This window comes from Ceratotherium simum, chromosome X, assembly GCF_057802395.1.
Source record: "Ceratotherium simum simum isolate JZ-2026a chromosome X, ASM5780239v1, whole genome shotgun sequence".
NCBI classification, from domain to species: domain Eukaryota; kingdom Metazoa; phylum Chordata; class Mammalia; order Perissodactyla; family Rhinocerotidae; genus Ceratotherium; species Ceratotherium simum.
Genome location: NC_141940.1, coordinates 111,793,871 through 111,807,285, shown reverse-complemented (window position 1 = coordinate 111,807,285; position 13,415 = coordinate 111,793,871).

The window sequence follows — 13,415 nt, the reverse complement described above, 5'->3', positions numbered from 1 at the left end:
TCGGGGGAGGGAACACTAGAGCTCCCAGATAAATCATTCAGGAGGAGAAATGCTGAGATGCCTCGCCCCTGATGCTAATGATAGGCAATCAGAAACTTGAAAGGTGCTATCATCTCCTTCCCTCCCCTCCTGCCCCCCTGTCAAGAGCAGCAAGGCAAAGAGGTTGTGGGAATAAAACACCTTTGTTTGGGGCCTCGGAAGCTCTCCGCTTGAAACTGAACTTCTGATCTTAGTTAGTTGTTGCCTGGGCTGTGCCTCAGTCCCTTGGGAGCGCCTCCTCTCCGTTGAACGCCAGAAGAGAAATGCCCTGTACCATGTTTTTACTACTGCGATGCTCGCTGCTCGCTGTGCACGTGTCCGTTCTGCCCAGCTACCTGGGAGACGCTGGGAGGACGTGGGCGACCCCTCCCCACTCTGTGTGTCCAGAACCCGGGCTCTGTCAACACAGGCAGCCGGCGAGCCTCACCTGTCTTCTTTTCTCTTAACGAAACAGTCTCAGAAGGCAAATAGGACTTACGTGTCCATGTCAGATCCCCAAGACGTAGCAGTTCTTCCTTCCCAAAGGACTTGTGCCTTCTCTCAGCTCGTGAAACCTGACTTAGAGCACGGTGACTAGTGGTCGAGGTTTACTGGGGCTGGGGGAGCAGGGAAGGGCCGGACTCTGGCCTGTTATCCCGGGGCTAAGTGGTGTTAGAGCTTGGTCTATGAAATGTCACCAGGACCGATTGAAAAAGTTAAACACTCAGTGAATTAAAAATGTGCTGCTTTTTAAACCCAAATTATAAAATGGGCTGACCAAATTTCCTCTGGTGATTGGTGTAAGCGTTTGTGCTACCTGGTGAGTAAATGAACACGGAGAGAGAGCAGTGTCAGCATTTGCTATAAGATCTGCATAACCTGGGCTAAGTCACTCAATGTCTCTTGGCCCATTTCCTCTCCCTTAAATTTTACCTGCTTCACAGGTCGTGGTAAGAATTAAAATGACATAAGGTTCCTGAAAATGCCTTGTGAACTATAAAACGTGATGCAAACATTTCTTGTTTTATTGCCATTGCTAGTGAGTTGGATCACTGTATTGATCTGCAGTTTTAAACAATTACATAATTTAAAAAAATCTTTATAATTAGTATTCCAAATATATAGTCTTTGGAGTCACATACCTAAAAAAAAATGTAATTCTTTTTAAAAGTTTCACCTGAATGTTTTGGTAATATATAGATATAGCCTCCATGCATGAGGGTCTAGGTAGAATTATTTTCAATATGGTTAAAAAATTAAAAAGCAACAACAAATTGAACAATCAGGCATGCATTTTGCTCTATGATAGGTTTCAAATAGATTGCTGTTTTTCCTGCAATGTCAAAGAGTCAATGAAGGATTTTTAATTTTTGGATCTAGGACACACAGCTCAATTTCAAAAGGAAAAGCTTGGTAGTTTAATTTTTAATGTTTCTGTTCCTCAAAAGCTATTAGAAGTCATGCAAAGCAATAATTCTCACAGGACCTTAAATATCTCAGCATATAGTATTGTCTGTGCATGTACAACTAAAGTTTTAACAAATATCACTTGGCAACTTTTAAAAATTTATTGTACATCAATTTGAAGCATGGGAATTAGGAATTTATGTTATTACAATAGCAGGCTGAAATATTTAGAAAAATCGGGCAATGAATGATTGTGTTATTTATACTGCATTGATTTCTTTTACAAATTAGGCTGATTTTGTTTTTTCACTAGACTAGTGGATTGCTTTGTTTTTCATGGACCTCTGATCCTAACGGATGGCTACCCCTTGGGCCTTGTCTCCTGTATAGCTTTGGTATAATCTCCTTTGCACACGAATTCCTCCTTAACGTATATGTCAATCTGCGATAGAGACATCTCTAGAAACTTGGTCAGATGCCCGCTCTTATTCCTTGCAAACAGGCTAGATAACATTTGTGTAAATCAGTTCTGCAGCCGTTCCTGCTGTCCTCATTATTCGCAGAGAAATCAGGGCAAAGTACACTGATGAATAAAAATAGACAGTGTTCCCTGGCTGTTTCCTTGGCCGTGCGTTCACCTCCGTTAGGGATGCAGAGTGTAGAATGCACCTTCTTTCTTTATCTGCATATCTCGTTCCGGGACCGAAAAAGAAAGCCTTGCCTTAGATGCTCAACTCCACTCACACGGGGGCCACAGCTTTTCATCCAAAGAGGTACTCTTTAAAGCACTCTGTTACTGTGTCTCCTGGTTCTGGCTAAAATTTGGAAACATGGCAAGTTTGACAAGGCATATATCGACTTTTACAAAGCCTATACGATGATGGCAATGCTTGCTGGCTTAGCACAGATGAGTTCTCCTAGCAGCTCTGCAAGTCAATGGGGCCCTTTAATGGTCTGTATGCTGAGTCAAGTACAATATGCGTCCGCTGGTTTTTGATTGGGCAGCACCTAAGATCTGACTGCTAAATAAGACTCTTTCACTTACTAAAAATTTGGCAACATTAATATCACTAATTTAATAAGAAGAGATGCAGAGGGAAATAGATCAATATTTGGAGACGGGGGCTTTGTTCTTTTTGAAGGTCAATTAAATGGCTAAAGCTCAGTCTCGAAGGGAATCATCTTCTGTCCTGCAGCTAAAAATAATTCCTGAGAAGGGTGTAGAAAGATGTTCAGCTGTCTGAACTAACTCCTTGTTGACTCTGCCTGAAATATGCCGAGAGGGAAGAGGCACCAGCCTTGTCATGTATCAGAACTTGGCGCCCACATAGAAAGACACGGGAATGCTGCCCTCTACCCTGCTGGGTGAGGGAAAACTGTAACCAAAGTGGGGCTTTAGAAAAGATGGTTCTGCAGTATTAATTGATCTATTTGTTGCTAGAACTTTATCATTGATGCCAAGCCTGGCACTTAGGGAGAGGAGAAAAGCATTTGAAACTTGTACTGTGTAACAACTCTGGAAATAATTTGCATTTAGGTAAACGAAAGAGCTAGCATTATAGCTTTTCCCTGCCCCAAATTCTCCTGGTTATTTCTAGGTTTACAACCCGAATCGTCTGCAGCTGACCGACTGTAACCCTGGCCACAAGAATCAAAATGACATAATGTTCAGGGTCACAGTCATCATATCTGGACTGTGGAAATTTTGTTATTTAATGTCACCATCCATGAGAACTACTTTTAGTTCAATATTCTTTCAACATCCCCGCCCCCCCCAATTTATAAAACAGAAGCAGCAACACCACCAATAAACAGTGAATTTACAAGAAAGCTACACCCACTGGTTACAAGCCGACAAAGTTACAAGTAGCCACTTCAAGTTAGGTATCAAGGAAATTTCCTTCAGAAAGCCCAGTTGCCCGAGCTAGGTCCTCCTTGCTTACCTGCTTTCTGTATTTGTTTACTGCCTAAGGAAAGCCCCAGGTAGCCAGGTGCAAGAATACAAGGCTCCTCAGAAGGTGGAAGGGATGCCCGGTGTCCTCTGAGCTGCGATCTCAATTCCGATGCTTTTCATGTGGCTGAAATAGCTCAAGTGCTCAAGCTGCTCCTGGCTCGGGGCTGGAGGGGAACTCAGTTTAAGGCTAAGTGTTAAAGAGAATTCCTGTCATAGCTCACAGTTGTTCTTCCTAAATATAGAGTTTGATACAAGCCATACGCTGGCTGCCTCCAAAAGGCTTGACCGTGCTGAAAGCGGAGCTCAGATGTCAGCCAGAAGGTGGCTATGGAATCTTACTGCCCTCCTAATCTTCCAGAAGATGCTGGCTGCATTTTCTCACAAATTCTGAGGGGGCACAGTGAAGTTCGAAAAGTAGGAAAAGTTTCTATCTTTAGCTTTATTACCTGGAGGCCAGGAGAGGAGGATTGTTCAATAAAAACTAGGGGGAGGAGGCTTGGCATGGAGCTTCTCGGCAGGGGCGCTGACATAAAACAGTGTCTGAACCCTAGCTTGGTCACCTAGGAGCTGTGAAACTTATGTCATAATTGGTACTCAATAAATGCTCACCAAATGATGATAATTATAATATTACATCGAGCTGTAAGACATCACCCTTTTTGTAGGTCAAAAATGGTCGCAGATCAACCGACTCGTGTGGTCGCAGTAGAGGCAGAGTCCTTGCTGCCACTCCCTCTACTGGTGGCAATGACTTTGACCCCAGAGCACAGGAGATGACAGAACAAAACAAAACAAAGAGGAAATGTCTATTTTAAGTATGACAAGGGCTAGGACGAGGTACAAGGCAAAACACTTTTTAAACAGAACTTTTTGAACAGAACACTGCCAAATCCTAGGGTACATGCTCATTATATTTGCTTTGTTTTGGTTTTTTGTTTGTTTTTCTTGTGCTCATTATTTTTCGCACTACTTTTAATTTTTTTATTTGCTTCTCCAGTCTCTGAAATTATCTTTACATAGAACTTCCCTTCAGTAGAAGGATTAAACAGAGTGGATACACTTATAATTCATCCGCTGGAGGAAAGTGACCCCATGTCTGAGTCCCTGACAGCGTGTTCAGCTGCTGACCTATTACCAGCAACCATCTCCTACCAGTCTTCTCATCATGTGAGGGAAAAAAGCTGCAGTTTGTATGAGCCCCTGAAGTCAAATTTCTGTTCCCTGCAGGTGAATGCATTCCAAACAAAAGCAATTGGCTTGTTCTCAGGTCAGTAAAAAGGAAACCAACTTTCCGGTAGTTTAAGGGATCAGCAGATAACTGTGGTTCATCTCAGTTTGGGGTTCACCATTCAGTTCTATTCATGTGCTGTTTAGAAGAATTTTGTCTTTAAAACTCAGTTTAGACACCATGATTTGAGATCATATGGCACCAAAAGTGAGTTATTTATACACTGGAGAAGAGACTAGAGTGAGCACCTTAGTATTTCCCCAGGTGTTTGACTACTCATATGTGTTCAGAGTTCTTCACCAGACTAAAGGTGGCATCATTCCATGGATAAACAACAATGAGTTCTTTTTGACCCTTGCCCCACAGTCAGCCCATAAATTTTGCCACAGTCCTTCTGCCCCCAGTGACCACTTTGTAGCCACTGGTGCTGTATATGTCAAGGAAAGGGCTCCTGGCAGCAATGCCTTGTACACGGGGCTGGCACAGCATGGGTGTGACTGCCTCTGTGGGAAGAACTGAAGTGTGCTGCACAACCAGGACTCCTTTGGTCGTAAGTGACAGAAACCCAAAGTGAACTAGTTTAAGCCAAGACGGGGTCTGGCAGACACTGTTGATGCCTTTCTCAATATTGCCTCTGCCCACCTGAGTTCTGCAGCTATAGACAGTTCTCAGGGTGACTCGCTCTGCTTCTCTGCATTGGGGCTCTCTTCATCTCCAATGCAGGTTGTCTGGGCGTGCTGCAGGCATGACCCATAAGTGCCAGGGAACAGACACCCCTAGGAGCAAACCTCAGCCAATGGGGATGGAAGTTGGTGATAAATGCCCCCACCTCCCCGTCCTCTGGTGGAATGATTCTGAGATGTGGTCTACGGTTTCCCACAGGTCCCCAGCAGGATTGAGCCCCAGTCGCCCATTATTATACCCTTATTGGCTTTCTCCTTTCCCTGTCTCACTTCCCCACTCCCTCATTTGTGTTCTCTGGGATCATCACCCGAATAGACCACCTGCAACCAAGTCCTTGTCTCAGTGCCTGGATTTGAAGCAACCCAAACCAAGACAAAGGGTTTCGTTGGGAAAGTTTCATATTGTGGCAGGAAAGGCAGAGGTGCAGGTGGGCCTCAGAAATAACCAGAAGCAAGAACTCAGACCTCACTAAAGAGTGCTGAATCTATTTCTCCAACTCCAGTTTTAAAAATCCGTGAGTTCTGACTGCCCCAGCCTGAGCCAACTCTCGGCCAGGGGCAAGGCCACCTAGCATGGAGGAGGCCATTGGGGTGCACACTTGTGGATGAGATCTTTCCCAGGGAGGGGAGTAGTTGTGAGCTGAGCATCCCTCCCAACTGGGGTATCCCAAAAGCACCAAGAAGCCAAATACTTTTCCTTGACCTCCTGCCACAACTTCCTGAAATTTCTACCAGTTGTCACTTTCTCACTTTAAGGCCCGCATATGACAGAGGAAGCGCCAGGCACACACCAACACATAACCGGATTTGTGGGTGACACTTAACTGGGCCCGAGGTGATGGGCCCAAGATGAGTCCATTTCTTATTGGGAGGATCAAAATGGGAGGAGAAGGAAAAAGAAACAAAGAGTCTTTAAGTATGGGAAATGGAGAACCAGATGGTACTGGGCATTGAGGGGGCCACTTGAGACCTTTGAGAATATTTCAGTGGAGATCATGAAAGAGGGGCAGGGTTGGGGGTTGTTGGCAAAAACAAAATTCACTTAAGTCATTCCTACCTGCGTGCCTTCATCCCTCCTCCACTACAGTCAAACAGCAAGAGGATCTCTAATAACACTTTACGACTCTAGCCCTTGTTGAGTTGCAAAGCATTTTCATGTGTATTATTTTATTTAGCCCTCCCAACAACACTGTGGGTTAAGTGGCATTATTCCCATTGTATAGATCCGTAAGTCAAGCCTCAGAGTAATAATTCAGAGCCAGTTATCCCCAGCTTTTGACTCTCATATTTAGTGATCTCTTCTGTTATACCATAATGACCTTGAGGAAGCACGCTCACATGCACGCTGCCACATAAGCACTCTAGGTATGGTATCAGTTAGGATGTGTTTGGTTGCAAGTAACAGAATATCTGACTAGCAGTGGCTCAATCAATAAAGTCATTGACCATCTCCCAAACCTAGAAACCTGAAGGGAAGTAGTTCCAGATTTGTTCAGAAATTTTATGAAGACAAAAAGACCCAGGCAATTTGTTTCTTCTACTCTGCTGTTCTCAACAAGTCAGCTTTTCAGCCCCATGCTTCTTACCTCATGTTCTCAGGATGGCTGCCACAGCTCCAAGAATCAGGATCTTCCACTAGCATCCAAACAATAAGGAACAGCAGTAATGGTGGGAAAAGGGGCTTTCCTCTTCTCAGGGAGGAAACTCTCCCAGAAGCCCCAGCAGACTTCCCCTTATATCTCGTTGGCTGGAACTGGGTCTCATGGCTGCAAAGGAGGCTAAGAAAATAAATAAAAGGAAGAGGGTGACTGCAGTTGAAATGGTTAGTTAAGATCAAACATCCCATATAAAATCAGGATGCTCTTAGCAATGAAGAAGCAAGAGAATGGCAGTTATGTAGACAAGATACACACACACATACAGAGCTTTATAGTGGAAACCATGCTTTCACGCACACAATCCCATTTAATCCCTACCACTCAATAAAGCAGATGTTGTTATGTATCTCCATTTTGTAAATGACAAAACACTCTGAAAAAGGTAAAGTCACATGCCTAAGAAGTGTCCAAGTCAAAACTCTAATCTAGGTCTCCAGGCTCCGAATTCGATGGGTTTCCCCTTGTTCCTCTACACGCAAGCCAACAGGGAGAGCCAGGCTGTGCATACCATTGCCCCGTCCCTGAATGCTCTCATGGATAAGACTCTTCTCATGTCCCCCAAATTGCAGTTTTCTTTTGGGTTCCTCTTTACTCGATCTACTCTATCCTAGGTCTGCCTACAGTTTGGGCAAAGAGTATATTATATTATGAAAAATTTTACATGAATTAATAGATAACTATTAGTACCATTATGTGCAAACACGTAACCCCTCAAAACTTTATAGGCTGACAGAGAGAAGAAAAATTAACTAATGAAAAATCATTAGCTAGGAAGACAGAATTACAAAAAAGAAACTAGCTATGATCTATGAAAACACTTTATTCTCCCATAACATTTATGTTAAATTTTAATTTTTGACACCATGACTATAAACAAATCAATGCTTGTTTTTTTTTTGGTTTTTTTTGGGGGGGGTGGTGGTGGTGAGGAAGATCAGCCCTGAGCTAATATCTATGCCAATCCTCCTCTTTTCTGCTGAGGAAGACCGGCCCTGGGCTAACATCCGTGCCCATCTTCCTCTACTTTTTATGGGACACCGCCACAGCATGGCTTGATAAGCAGTACATAGGTCCGCGCCTGGGATCCGAACCTGTGAAACCCGGGCTGCCACAGCAGAGCACACGCACTTAACCACTATGCCACCAAGCTGGCCCTGAATGCTTGTTTTTAATCTAGGAGAGCAGGTGACAACGCTCATCCCCTGGGACACCTGCTATGTGATGACTTCCTTCCTTCTCTGGCAGATGCTGGCATCTTTAAAAAGATGAGTGCCAGTCTGGCTTGTCCTGCCCACCTTGCCCCCACCTCGCCCACAGTCTCACTTGGCCAATCTCGGCCTCCGGCTTTGGCAGAAAATAATTCAAAATTTTCGTAACATCTATCACAGTGGTACCCAAATTTCATAAGGTATAGGTGATTTTTTTAAATTTTTTATTTATTTATTTATTTTCCCCCCAAAGCCCCAGTAGATAGTTGTATGTCATAGCTGTTACAATCTTTTTTTTTTTTTCCAATTTCAAAGGCATTTTGGATTTTAAATATACTTATGTTTCCTTCTTTACTGTGACTTCTGGGATGACCAGAGTCAAATTTGCAGTTCATCTCTAGGAACTCACCAGGCTGTTACTGCAGTAGGTGATTTTATCTTAAAAAGACAATCAGTTGATAACAATGGAAATATAATATCACAATATTGGTGAAACTTGACTAATGTGATAGATGGTTTCTGACTGTGGAGTTGGTTGCAGTTCTCCATACAACAGCGGCAGGTAATAGCACTACCCACCCTCCCAGGGCCAGTAGCTTTTAGTGACAGGAAGGTTAGAGAGAATACTGACTTCGCTAAATTTACTACCAGGGGAAATAGGTGATTAAAATGTGGTCAGCTGAATGATAGTGACAAAGGATACCTTTTATCCTTTGCTTATTATTTTTTTTTTTTTTGGTGAGGAAGATTAGCCCCGAGCTAGCATCTGTTGCCAGTCCTCCTCTTTTTGCTGAGGAAGATTGGCTCTGGGCTAACATCCATGCCCATCTTCCTCCACTTTATATATGGGATGCCACCACAGCATGGCTTGATAAGCAGTATGTATGTCCACACCGGGGATCTGAACCTGTGAACCCTGGGCCGCCGAAGCGGAGCACACAAACTTAACCACTACGCCACTGGGCCAGCTCCTATCCTTTGTTTTTTATTGATATTGTCATTGCTTCCTGTTTTTTTCTCCCCCACACCCACACTATACACCAGAATAGTACAATATTATCACCTTGAATCAATTATTGATTGCAATGGCCCCTTCATAGTAGGCCAGATGCACATTTGGTATTTTGGATTGTAACAGATAAAAAAATCCAAAGGCATGAAGGTGTTCTGCCTTTTCTTGTCAAGGCATACAAGGTCAAGGCTTGTATGATGCTACAGATAATTTCTGGAAAGATCACTGTCACTAAGGCATGTTGCCCAATCAGTTTACAACCAGATGGTTTATTTTTACGTGTCCTGGCTTGCTAAACTGTGGTTGTAGCTAAATAATAATGACTCAGATGTCTCCTAGGCTCCAGTAGTTTGAGTCACTTCAAAGGTGTGTCTCCAAGTGTGTGGCTCAGTATCCCCCTCATGAGCCAAATGGCAGGATTTCCACTCTTCTACCTTCTCACATCTCACTGAGTGTCCCCAAAGAAAGACATATCTTACAGAAGATCCACCGCCCTGCCTGTGTTCCAGCCTTCTCGCTGCTGCTCTCAGCTGCTGCTCTCACCACATGTCTCAGCATCCCAAAGTTCTGCTGTCCCCCAGGTCAAACATTCAAGCCCGCCTGCCCTCAGTCTCCAGTGCCTCTCTCATTATCATTGCATAGAATGACTTGCTATGGCCTCTGGAGCCTAGCTTCTTACTTATTCTCTGGCATTTGAGAAGGTACCTTCCCCATCTTGTGACTGACTCACTGCTTTTTTTTTTTATTAAGATAAAATTTACATACCATAAAATTCATCCTTTTAACGTGTACAATTCAATGGTTTTTAGTATATTCACAAAGTTGTGCATTGATCACCACTATCTAATTCCAGACAATTTTCATCACCCCCCCCCAAAGAATCCCTGTACCCATTAGCAGTCACTCCTCATTTCCTCCCTTCCCCCAGCCCCTGGCAACCACCAATCTGCATTCTGTCTCTAGGGATTTACCTGTTCTGGATATTTCATATAAATGGAATCATACAATATGGAGTCTTTTGTGTTTGGTTTCTTTCACTTAGCACGTTTTCAAGGTTCGTTCACATTGTAGCATGTATGGGTACTTCATTCTTGTTTGTGGCTGAATAATATTCCATTGTGCAGATATGCCACATTCTGTTTAACCATTCATCAGTTGATGGACATTCAAGCTGTATCTACTTTTTGGCTATTATGAATAATGCTGCTATGAACATTCATGTACACATTTTTGTGTCAATTCTCTTGGGGTAAATACCTAGAAGTGGAATTGCTGGATCATATGGTAATTCTGTTAAAACTTTTGAGGAACTTCCAGACTCTTTTCCAAGACAGCTGCACTATTTTACATTCCTACTAGCAGTGTATAAGGAATACAATTTCTCCACATCCTTACCAATACTTGTTACTGTCCATCATTTTATTATAGGCATCTAGTAGGTATGAAGCTGTATCTCCTGGTTTTCATTTACATTTCTCTGATAACTAATGGTGTTGAGCATCTTTTCATTTGCTTATTGGGGCCATTTGTATATCTTCTTTGAAGAACTGTCTATTCAGATCACTTGCCCATTTCTAAATTGGGCTATTTGTCTTTTTTATTGTTGAGTTGTAAGCGTTATTCATATATTTTGGATACAAGTCCCTTATCAGATACATGATTTGCAAATATTTTCTCCCTTTCTGTGGGTTTTGTTTTCACTTTCTTGATGGTGTCCTTTGAAGCACAAAAGTTTTTAATTTTAATAATAACTAAATAAATTTAATTTTTTTTTTGGTTGCTTGTGCTTTTGGTGTCATATCTAAGAAACCATTGCCTAATCCAAAGTCACAAAGAACTGCACCTGTTTTTTTTCCCCTAAGACTTTTATAGTCGTAGCTCTTACATTTAGGTCTCTGACCCACTTTGAGTTAATTTTTCTATATGATCTGAGGTAGAAATACAACTTCATTCTTTTACTTGTGGATGTCTAGTTGTCCCAGCATTATTTGTTGAAAAGACTATTCTTTCCCTCACTTAATTGTCCCGGCACTCTTGTGGAAAATCAATTGATCATAAACATACGGATTTATTTGTAAAGTCTCAAGTCAATTGTATTGATTTATATGTCTATACTTATGCCAGTAACACACTGTCTTGATTACTGTAGCTTTGTAGTAAGTTGCGAAATCAGAAAGTATGGGTCCTCCAACTTTATTCTTCTCTTTCAGAATTGTTTTGGTAATTCTGGGTCCATTGCATTTCCACATGAATTTTAGGATCAGGTTATCAATTTTTGCAAAGAAAACCAGCTGGGACTTTGATAGGGTTTGTACTGAATCTATAGATTGATTTGGGGAGTATTGCCATCTTAACAATGTTAAGTCTTCTAACGCATAAACATGCAAAGTCTTTCCATTTATTTAGGTCTTCTTTAATTTATTTCAATGATGTTTATAATTTTTAACACACAAGTCTTGCACTTCTTTTGTTAAATTTATTTGTATTTTATTCTTTTTGATGCTATTGTAAATGGAATTGTTTTCTTAATTCCATTTTTAGATTGTTCATTGTTAGTGTATAGAAGTACAATTGATTTTTGTGTATTGATCTTGTATTCTTCCACCTTGCTGAACTCATTTATTAGTTCTAATACTTTTTTGTGGATTCCTTAGGTTTTGTTTTATATAGGAGCATATATCATCTGTGAATAAAGATAGCTTTACTTCCTCCTTTCCAATCTGGAAGCCTTTTTCTTTCTTCTTCTTCTTTTTTTTTTTTTTTTTTTTTTGCCTAATTGCCCTGGGACCCCCTCCCACTTGACCACAGGAAGTTCATTTTTTTGTTGAGTTCCCTTTCCCAAAGTATTTCTCAGAATTCTCAAGAATATTAATGTTCTCATTATCCAGAAATCCAGCCCAGTGGCCACTTGCCTCCCTACTGATGGCCTGGCTCCACACCATTGCTCCTACTGGCTTGAAGCCTGCTTGTCTCAAGCTACCATTCTCCCCTGTCTCAAATGTAAATCCAGGCTCATCCCTTCATTCCCAAAAGCACAACTCAGACTAGATTATCACATTCAATAAAAAGGTATTAAAGATCTGGGATAACAAGATATTGAAAAAGTCTAAAACAAACAAACAAAAAGTCAAAACTGGATATTATCTGTGATTGCAGGATCCAAGCCTCTTCTCTCCTTAGCCCCTGGTCCTACACCATGATGCAGTGGTCGTGCTTATGTCTCCTTCCTTGGAATTTAGCTTACTTCCATGAGTACCCACAGAGAGGAAAAATAGTTTTTCTAAAAAGATGCAATGTGCAGAGCTATAACTCCACCCACAAGGAAAAAAACCTTTTACATAATTATGCAGAACAGTTTAGCATTTCCTCATCTCCAAAATTCCCATTTCAAAAGGGGACTTTTGTTTCGTCTTTTGAGCTACTGTATAGCTCAATAGCTTTTTTTCCCCAAAGTATTTTCCTTCCAAGAATAAAGGAACTATCCAGCCTCAGAAGTGAATTCAGACCTCCATCTACAAAAACATGGTATATGCATCTCTGTTTTCCTGTTTCCAGGAAAAACTGAGGAACAAAGGTGTGATCTCAAGTCCCACAGAAGGCGTCTTTCACTGTAGAGCACAGGGGAGCTCTAGAGTATAAGTTAATGTTGTCCTTACCCAGGCAAAAGAGTGGTGCTGTCATACTCCTGCACCGTCCATCATTGGTTAAGGGCTGTGCAGGAGGACAAATTCCCAGGGCTTCTGGCTCTCTTTACCAGCTGTAAAGGCATGCTCCAGAAGCCCTAGGGCAGACCTCCAAAAGAGAGCTAAGGTGTTGGAAGCAAATGCCCATTGAAGCCAGGAGCAGAAAACAAATGGGGAAAGGGGATCTGAGAGGATCTGGGCCAGGCTCGGTCATTATCTGTCCCAACACAGCTGTCCATTATGGCACATAAGCCTCAGCAAAGTTGTTCTGAACTACATTGCCATCTTGCTTCTAAAAAGTCTAATTTATTTGGAACAATATTACTAAGTTATATTATTGCAATGTTGAACACTTCTGTTTCTTATTAGTCATCTTCTATTGAGTGTTGAAGTAGACTATTTTTGCAGCGTTTTGGCAGCCTATAAATGTATTTAGAGTTACATTTTCCTGCATTGTCACATGGGACCTCTATAACCTGACTCTTTTTCAAAAATGAGGTAACTCTAGTCTCTTTGGTGACACATGGTAGCTGGGGGAGGGTCCTCCTCCAGGGTCTGAAGCAG